Raw genomic sequence first — 10331 nt, forward strand, 5'->3', positions numbered from 1 at the left:
ACCTCTTTCCACCTATCGCATTTCCAACACCTCTCCCCCAAGTCCCTCCTCTCTACCTTTTATCTTACCCTGCTTGGCACACTTTCCTCATTCCTGAAGAAGGGGTCATGCCCGAAACGTCGATTCTCCTGCTCCTTGGATGCTGCCTGACCTGCTGCGCTTTTCCAGCAACACATTTTCAGCTCTGATCTCCAGCATCTGCAGTCCTCACTTTCTCCATGGACAATTTTTGCCTACCCATTGCAATCGGAAGGAGATTCTGTCACAGGAGGATACAGATATCAGCAGAAACTTATTATAAGTGCCTACATCTATTGAGAAACTAAAAACCTGGCACACCAAAAAAGCTGATGATCTACTGTTGACCCAAAGTTTGGGTCTCCCCTAGCCCGCCCCCACCCATTCCAGCTGTAACTTGGGTCCATTCCTCTCCCCTTTTGATGGGCAGTCAGTGGAGGAGAAGATTGCGGATACTGCAGTAAGCCCATTGTTGGATTTGTTGCTCCTCTGTTGTCCCTTATCAAAGTTGGAACTGTGTGAGCTGAAAGCTGACAGCTGCTAAGTGTAACTGAAACGAAACTGAAGTGCAAGATGGATGAAGGGACTTCCAGTAAGTTGGCGCTCATGTCAAGTCATGGTAGCACATCTCAAAAGAAGTACTTTGAACAATAGCTTCTCACCTGGGCAAGGCTGGAACTTTTCAGTTTCACACTACCCGGCTTATCAGTTTCACGGAAGGAGCTCATCCTGTTGTGCATTTGCCTCAGTGAACTTGGTGAGTTGCTGACAGGTCTGAATACAGGTCTGTTGTTGGAAAACCTAGAATTAATGGTGAAGGCAATTTTTAATTAAAAATACCTTTGTTGCTTACCTGACATATTCAAGGGGATTCCCCCTTAGCTTCAATCCCACCATCCATGAGGAAACCTGGAAGAGGGAGGGCTGGTGCCAAGATGTCAATCTGATGTCAATTTCAGGAGCTTGAGCTCTCCAGGTGCACAAAGCCTGCCTCCATTTGGCTCAGAAGATTCCGCTACAAGTTAGAAAAATAGCCTCAGTGAATGAATTAAAACTAAAGAGGTGTCTGAAACTTACATTTGAATGATAAGAAATATGAATGAACGTTTAAGGAAATGCATCTCTGAAAACATTCAGAGAAGCACAACCATTGAATTACTGCATAGGGTGTAAAGAGGAGCCAGAAAGAGTGCTTTCAAAGGCAAAAAGGTTTACTAAAGAAGCTTCTGTTAATATTGAGAAAAATATTGTTTGAGAAGGAAACCTATCTAATATGGTATGCAGTTAATGATAAAGCACCAAGAAATTGTACATGTATTTCAATTTTATCCTGAATCATAATTTATCTCATGATAAACTCCTCATCTTAGATACAGTAGAAAAATGTATGAACTACTGACTAAATGAAAAAGATGCCACTAAACACCAAAATTTGATTGATAACATTGTTAATAGACTTGAATTACTGAGCTCTCAGAACCTCTATGCTGGAAGTGCAATTTTGCAGCTACATTTAGTCAAATTTGCAATCACCTTTGAATAGCTACATTGCCCAGGTAAGGGATAGAGCTACAATGGAAGGCAGTTCTATAAATGCCCTGTTTCAAGTGGGAGATAAAAGACAGCATTACTATGAGGTTAATCAACAGAAACATGCAGTGCTTTTCAGATAAAATAATGAACTAAGGCACTTTGTTGATATGCATGTGAAAAATTACAGATGAGTCAGAAAAGATGAGAATGAGGAATAAACAAATGCGTACAGTCGAAGAAGTGAGTTCCTAAGATGAGTTAGGAACTAGGAAACTAATGTAGGTCAGCCAAGGCATGTGGGCCTCAGCAAGGGAGAGGATATTTCCATCACTGTTTTTGTCAAAAAAATGTCAGAAATGCTTTCAACTCTCAACAGATCAGTTAGCATTTGGACAGGATAGAACAGACTAATTGTTTGCTATAGTCCTTTCTAGTTCTGAGGAAGGGTTACACATAAAACATTATTGTCTCCGCTCCCCTCCTGAGTAAACTATGGAGTATTTTAAAGATTCTCTGTTTTGTTCCAGATTTAAAGCATTTAGTATTTTCTAAATTTGTTTCTATTTACAGAATTACAATCAAATTATAGTTCACGGAGGATGGGAATATTCTCATCAGATTAATCCAATGGAAACAACTTCTGTACGAAAAGTCACTGGAAATATTAGGGTTAAATACATTCATAGGAACAGAACTGTACAAAGGAAGCATCATGGAACTGGACATCAGAGAAACACATCTTGATAAACCATGTTACATACAGTAGTAAGAATAATGACAAACAAATCATCATAATTGATGAGGATGTGATCAATATGAGGTTTATTTGAAATCTTCATAGAATATAATGAGGCAAACATAAAATAGAGAATGTCTCAGCATTTCAGTTTAGATCTTCTGAGAGATAATGATAAGTTTTCTTTGTTCACTAAAAAAAATCTCATATGTAATATCAACAGACTACTTACCAGTTCAGTAATGCATTTAAACTTACCGGAAATGTAGGAAAACCAATCCACATGAATGTCGAGACTATATGCCTTCTTTTTATTCAGTATCCAAAAGGTGAATATGCTGATCATATTAAGAGTACTGCATTAGTTTAGGATTTAATTAGAATTATTACATTTGCAATGGAAATTTTAAACTATGACATTTTAAACATTGGATATTTAGTTACATCTCCATCTAGAGTTGTTTGCCATTCTCTTCAGGAGTTTGCAACTGTGAACTGTAAATTTTAGCGGTAACTATTACTCTTATAACTTGTTTTTTTTGTTTCAAGATTTGTGCCTTATGGCAGTGTGAAATGGGACAATTGAAGTAACTATTAACATTTATATTGTACAGCCAAGCACCAAGTACAGAACTGAAGAGGGCAATGTGCTATCATTATTAGACGGTTGGGAACCATTACCGTCTCACTGAGGTGTTCACATGGTGTTTTATACTGTAGAAAATCTCTTAGAGTTTATTGTTTCTGAACTTTGGGGTCATTTTATTTTTACAGCAATCACTTGCAGTCCTTTTTTTTATATATTGTAGAAACTTGACCAACCCTCTAAATGAACTGGCCAACTAAGTTAACTACTTTTTAAAGTCTCTTTTGAAAATTATTATTGGATGCGTGTAAATTTGCCACAACAGTTTGACTACCCTGTAATCAGGAACTAATGTGTAATAACTTATTTTAATCACAACCAGCATTATTACCCATTCCAAATCATCCACTAATAACTTTAAATACATATACTACTTTAAATTGAGGATCAGTAGAAAGTAATTTGTAATAAATATAACTTTTTATTCTTCATTTCTACATTGAAATAGTGTACTGTGAGCGTCAACCTTGGTTTACTATGCTTCTTCCAGCTTCTAAAATCTAGACATAAACACAATGATTCTCTTCCATAAAATCCTTTCATATATATTTCTTATCCTCCATTTGTGACCTAAAGATTTATAGCATTCAACTGTAACTGTAGAACACAACTGCTCAAGGCAAGCAAATAACTCACCCCAGTTAAATCAACCAGCTCATTGAAACATCCTTCATTGATTGGTTTCTTTGGCTTGCTTTCTTAGTCTTAATTAAGTTTGTGTATATGCAAATGTGCAAACACCTATTGGGACAGAATTTTCTGGTCTAATTGTGGCAACTTTTAAGAGCACACCATTACGAGCGTATACATTATACAGTAGCTTGTAAACAGGAAGTAACACCCTAGGAGTTGTGATTAAACTTTTGTCCCGTTATTTGCACTGCTCAAATGTTAGCCTGCTAAAAACAGGTGCTCACCATGAACCTTCCTGAGATTTTCAAGAAATTGTTACATGGGAGGGGATGGCCCAGTGCTATTATCGCAAGTCTATTAATTCAGGTGGGCGGCACGGTGGCACAGTGGTTAGCACTGCTGCCTCACAGCGCCAGAGACCCGGGTTCAATTCCCGCCTCAGGCGACTGACTGTGTGGAGTTTGCACGTTCTCCCCGTGTCTGCGTGGGTTTCCTCCCACAGTCCAAAGATGTCCAGGTCAGGTGAATTGGACATGCTAAATTGCCCGTAGTGTTAGGTATAGGGGCAAATGTAGGGGTATAGGTGGGTTGCGCTTCGGCGGGTCGGTGTGGACTTGTTGGGCCGAAGAGCCTGTTTCCACACTGTAATGTAATCTAAAAAAAAATCTAAATTTGTATCATAAATACGAACTAAACTCACCACAGAAACTTAAGCTCGCTATGTCATAAGATTGGGAACTTTTTGTGACTAGATTGGCGTGGCAATGCCATTGAACCTCAAATGTTACATTTAAAGTTTAGAAGGAACTTCTTTTGTTCCTTTCTATCTCTTTTTAATCTTTTTCATTTCTAAACTTTATTTCTCTTTTTTACATACCTCTTCCTGCACATGATTTAAGTCTAATTCATTCCATTTTGTTCCCCATCATTTGCTCTGAATCTTTCTCGAACCATTTAATTCCATTGGTTAGGGAGATAGACATTGGTCTCATTGTTCACTAATGCCACACATTCCCTGTGATGTCAACTTGGCGTTTTCAGCTGGCATTTGGAGCTAAAGGGGAAAATAAAATAAAATCGAAATCATGGTACAGTACTTATCACAAAATGCATGTTTTAATACATTCTTTGAATGTGGATGATGCTGCAAAGGTCAGCATCTACTTCCCCTTTCTAATTGCCCTCAAGCCATTGGTGGTGATCTGTCTTCTTAAACCAGTGCTGCGAGGGAGGGAATTAAAGGATTTTGATCCTGCAACAGTGAAGGAACGGCAACATACATCCACGTCAGGGTGGTGTGTGACCTGGAAGGGAATTTGCAGGTGGTCTCATTCAGATGTATCTGCTGCCTTTGTCCTTCTAAATGGTGGGATTTGAAAGGTGCTGCCAAAGAAGCTTTAGCAAGTTAATGCAGTGCATCTTGTAGCTACCCAATATACAGAGTCAGCCATCAGTGGCCTTAATGACAAATACATTTTCAGAGTAATTTATTGAAAGCTGAAGTTTGTGGTGTCATTGTTACAAGATCATGGCAACTTAGTCTACAATGCATCACAGGCATTACACATACTTTCTTGCAATTAGCACCAATTTGTCATTGCAGTAGTAGCTTAAGCCAGCCTGTGTACATTGTCAAAACATAATGTAGATGACCTGATTTGCTACTGTTAATGTTCCTTAGGAGCCATAGGCTGCAATATCTGTCATCTGGTTCCCTAGTTTACAGCTGGGAATAAGATAAAACACCGATGCAGAAGTTGGTTGCTATAATTCAAATCTGATCCTGTAAAACTACATTTGCTGATATCCTTTAAAAAAAACAAGATGAATGTCATAGCATAGACTATTGATGCTAAGAGTGCAGAATAGCTTTCCTCTGATATATATAAAACTATTATATCTCTATTATCTTTCGATCTTTCGATTCATCATTTTTAAATACTTTGCAACCAATTGCACAGGTAGAGATTGAAAGTTGAATTAAATGTTGAACACTTTCCCAGAAATAGCTCAGCTTACAGTAACATTAAGTCTGACTTGGAATTGTAGCAAGGACATCTGGAAGCTAATGTCACCAAGCAGACAGGATTCCACAGGATTACAATTCTCCATGGGATATTTTTCTTGAATTTAATATGCTGTAGCTGAAAAGTAAGTTTACAAACCTGGCCCTGAGTATAATATAAACATTAATTTGGTTGAGATTGTGCTTTAGTGTTGCTGAGTTAATGCCCAATTAAATAAGACTATATAAAATTAGGAATTGTATAATATCTAAATTGGATGTAATTTTTTATGTCTTACATTTCTAGTCCAAAATTGTGATGTAATGAAAATCTGTAGCAGGCACTTCATTCCCTGCTGATTTCATAACAGTTCAGCTCAGTTCAGTATGTGGTTTCTTTTATTCTCAGAATTGGGATAACTGGAGGGTTTTTCTTTTTCATAGCTGAGATAAGCAATAGATTGCAGAATGCTCCATGACTGCACATTCAGCTTAGAGTAAACTAGCATTTACCATTTGAAACTGAGACACAATCTAAGAGCCAGTGAGTAGTAATCTTGCTGCAGTATGTGAAAGAAATCACAGTGTGCTCACATTAAATTAACACTGAGAAACCTTGTGAACTAATGCGTACATTGCAACCATGAGTTCAATTACTTAGAAACATATGAAATATATTCTTGTTTTCTTAATTTACAAGAGTCCAGTACAAGCCTGACAGATAAAATGGATAACCTGTTTTTGATTTTGGGAAACCTGAGTAAGATGGGTTATAAAGAGCAATTTTTAATCCAACAATTAGACCTGGTTTTGAATTAAGGACTTTTGATGGAGTGATCAAGCTCCCTGCTTGATATTAATTATGCTTTATTTACTAATTTAGCAGATTTCCAGATTTTTACTGCATCCATCTCTAATTGCAGTTAGCAGGCTCTTGCTTCCCTGAAGACTATACATAATCTGACTTGCATTGCCCAGCGAGTAATGTTAATATTTTGAAAGAAAGGTCTTTAGTATTTGAATTTTCCAATGATTTAACAGATTCTTGACCATGTTTCGAATGTTACCAGCTGGTCCAATAAACTGGCTCAGCACTCATAATATTTTGCATAGGTTCAGAGCTGTACTGCAACTAATTACAAACTTTTGTAAAAGCCTACTTTCTGCTTAGATTTAATTTTTTTAGGCATAAGATCATGGTCTGAGGAGGAACTTAAACAATTACTGTCTGCCTTGAGATAAATATTTCCATGATCTTTTTGCCCAGAATCCACCCACAACAAGCTACTGCTTACTTAGAATTTCATATCCTGCATCCTTGACAACTCAGAGACCTGCGAGCACATAAGCACTGTCATCACTAAGTGTCACTGTACTGTCTGCCCCAGTAAATTTATTTCAGTTCCCTCCAGTCACTTTAATATCATTCAGTTGTCTCACCAACATTCTGCCACAGTGACCTCTTCTTCTTTCTCTTAAAATAATTAAGCGTTTAATGGGTTGACACACCTTCCTTTCATCTCTAAAAATTAGTTCATAGTCACTCTTTTCTGTGTGGCCCATATGAAATTACAGGAAAGGAATGGTGCACAAACATGCATCCTGTATGTGTACATCCACAATTCAAGGTTTACTTATTCCTTGCAATTTTATAGTAATTGAGTGTTCAGTTGTGATCAGGTGATGAATATTGACTGGGGATTTACTTGGGCTCCTACCTATGGGAACAAATTAAGGCTGCAATTATTGGGATTGCTGATGTCTGTTTGTAAGTTTTGTCAGTCTAAATAAAAGCTTTTTAACATGTAAAGACCAAACTCCAGTTCAACTCTTCACCACTTGGTTGTCTGGGGTAAATCATTGTTCCTGCTTCTATCCACAATTTCAGGACACTGTCTTATTTTCTATGCTTTTGACTTCTAGAGTTGCTTGTCTGAATTCTCTAGTTTTCCCACCCTTTCTCTGCTTTCAAAGTTTTCCAAAAACTCCATCTCAAGGATTATTCATTCAACCTCCTTACTCAGTATTTTAAACTCTTGTTGGAAAGTAGAAAGGATTTGCACAGGTATTTTCAAAGATCCACAGCTGTCAGAGGTCCTAGAAAGACTAGCATTATTGACAGAAAGATTACAAAATTTGGCATTAATACAACCACACGCTTTGGGTTTAGACTGCTGACAGTAGTTACTAAATTGAGATGCATTTCGTCATTTGATAGAGGTCAGTTAGCTTATTTGATTGATTTAGTTTGCAATGCATAATGATGTCAACAACATGGATTCACTTCCCGCATTGGCTGAGGTCACCATGAAGGCCCCACCTTCTCAACATTATCCATTGCTTAGAAAGTGGTGACCCTTAGGTTAAGCCACCATTGGTTGTCCTTCTCTAGGGAGAGAGCAACTATCTGGGACTATGGTGACCGCTATGTCTTTCCTCTTTTGGCATTATGGAAGCTTTGATGATTGTCTCAAACATGAGGTGAGCTCTGCAGTAAATCACATTAACATTCATCAGAAAAATCTTGTTACCAAAAACATCAGAACATGTGCCACCAATACGTTCTTCTTCCTCTGAAGATAACAGTTGTGCCATTGTCACAGCGTCATCAGTAAATTACCACCAGACAAGTAACTGATGATTAGAAGACTTTAAGACTAGTGTCATGGCCATAGGTGAAATGAAGGTTATCATGACAAGAGATCAAAACTCCAAAGTTACAAAGGTATTGTTAACTTTTAACTTGGAAATGTGCCATTTAAAAGAAGTATGGGAATGCAGATGTAAATCCAGATACTGTCTGGCTAAGTCTAACATGGGACCAATGGACTATTGCACCGGTGGGGTATCGGTAAACTTCAAAGAGAGATAAAAATGTAACTGGAAGAAATACTAAGAGGGTTTGAGTATCAACAGCATGCGCAGACATACATATACACACACACACACACACACACACCCCTCCTTCTCGGACCTCTTAGCAGAAAGCTCTGTCTTGCAGAGTTGTGTGTGTATTTTTGTGTTTTGGTCTTCCACAAATGTACATAAGCTGACTGTAACTTCAGTTGACGTGCATTGGTGCCATGATGTCCTAATGTGTTGATGATTGTACTGTGAGAGTCAAAGCTTTGAGCACAACCATCGAACAGCACTATAAAAATAAAAACACTTCCAGTTAATTACTTGCAACCCAATTCAGATTCATTTGAAAATTCTGGAGCACCAGAAATTTTTTGGATGTTTGATCACTTTATCGGATTATTTTAATGGATCAAGTTCTGAACATAAGCACTCAATTCTTCCACAGATAAAAGAATATGGGAAGAATTTAAATTCTGATTTCTTATCCTCTTTTAAACCGGCAAGATGTTGTTTGATTAGCTCTGTTCCTTTTTTACTTCAATCCCTTACTGTGGTAGACTGAAGGGTATTTGCCAAACACTGATTCCAATTTTAACAAAGAACGCAGCAAAATATTTACGATAAAATCAAAGATAGGGATTATCAACAAAGCACAGAGTTTTGATTTTCCACTCCACTCGCACATACAATTATTCTGAAAATTATAGAGACGGGAGAGGAGAGGAGATAGATTACAAAAACAAATTTTGGTAAATCCAGAAGTACTAAAAACAAATACAATCAATGTCCAATAGTAGTTTCCCTGATGAGGTGAGCCCTGTTAGTTTTTCCTTCTTGCAGATGATTTATAGTCTCCAGTTCAGCCAGCAACTTGAAGACAAAATGAAGGGTCTGAAAGGCTGCCAACTAAGTCTAGAATCCTACTTCTCCTATGGAGGTCAAACAGCTAGTGGCTTAGAATCTCACATTTCAGTCATGTGACAAGGACGGACATTTCTGATGCTGATGACCCTTCTCAATGGGGTAAGGAAGATTGTTAAGCCCACTGTGTACCTTCTCCACAAAATTGAGAATACAAGGTAAATGAAAGGGCATTAGTGTTCATTTTAGCATAGAATGTCTTGGTGATTTCTTTTGCCTAGACCTTGCATAACTGCAAATGGCCATGTCGAAGTGTTTTGTGTGAGCTTTAGCTTGTATGCATTTTCATGCATGGGATTCAGAAGTTTCTAGAATTATGATTACGTGTGATCTGCCGGACCATTTTATCAGTCCAGCAAAATTATCCATTTTTAATAGTAACAGAATAAAAAGGAATACAATTGGGATTCTTCTTTATGCCTTTCGGTCATATCACTAAGGATGGCTCAGTTTAGGAGTGTGTCCACTTAGGGAAAAATGATCAAAATAGCCAAAGACTATTATAGCTCTGTTTTTACAGAGGGCTATGTATTTCCAACTTCAGAAAGGTAAGTATCAAGAATAAAATAACAATATTTTTTCCAATCTGTTTAACTGTTCATAAAGCTCTTTGCCTTTTATCACTGACCCAAGTGCTTGGCATCTTTGTTCAGGACTGTTAAAACCAGTCTCTATCAGACATTAGAAATTCCCACACTATATTACACCCTATTGTGTGACTGACCATGAGCAGTGCCATGTGAGATCCAGTAGCGTGTATTTAATTCGGTGAGTTTCAATCCAAGGTTAAAGATCATGTTAGATAACACAAATGTGCCATGCTGGTAGTTCTAATAATATTGTACAGATGACCTTCTGTTATTTATATTAACATCCAATGACTCCTTCACAAATCCAATCATACAGCTGAAGGACTGTGAAGGCCTCTGGGACTTCATGCCTATTTTGGCATGAATCTTTTCATAATATACAATGCA

This window comes from Chiloscyllium plagiosum, chromosome 19 (assembly GCF_004010195.1).
Source record: "Chiloscyllium plagiosum isolate BGI_BamShark_2017 chromosome 19, ASM401019v2, whole genome shotgun sequence".
In the NCBI taxonomy this organism is placed as follows: Eukaryota; Metazoa; Chordata; class Chondrichthyes; order Orectolobiformes; family Hemiscylliidae; genus Chiloscyllium; species Chiloscyllium plagiosum.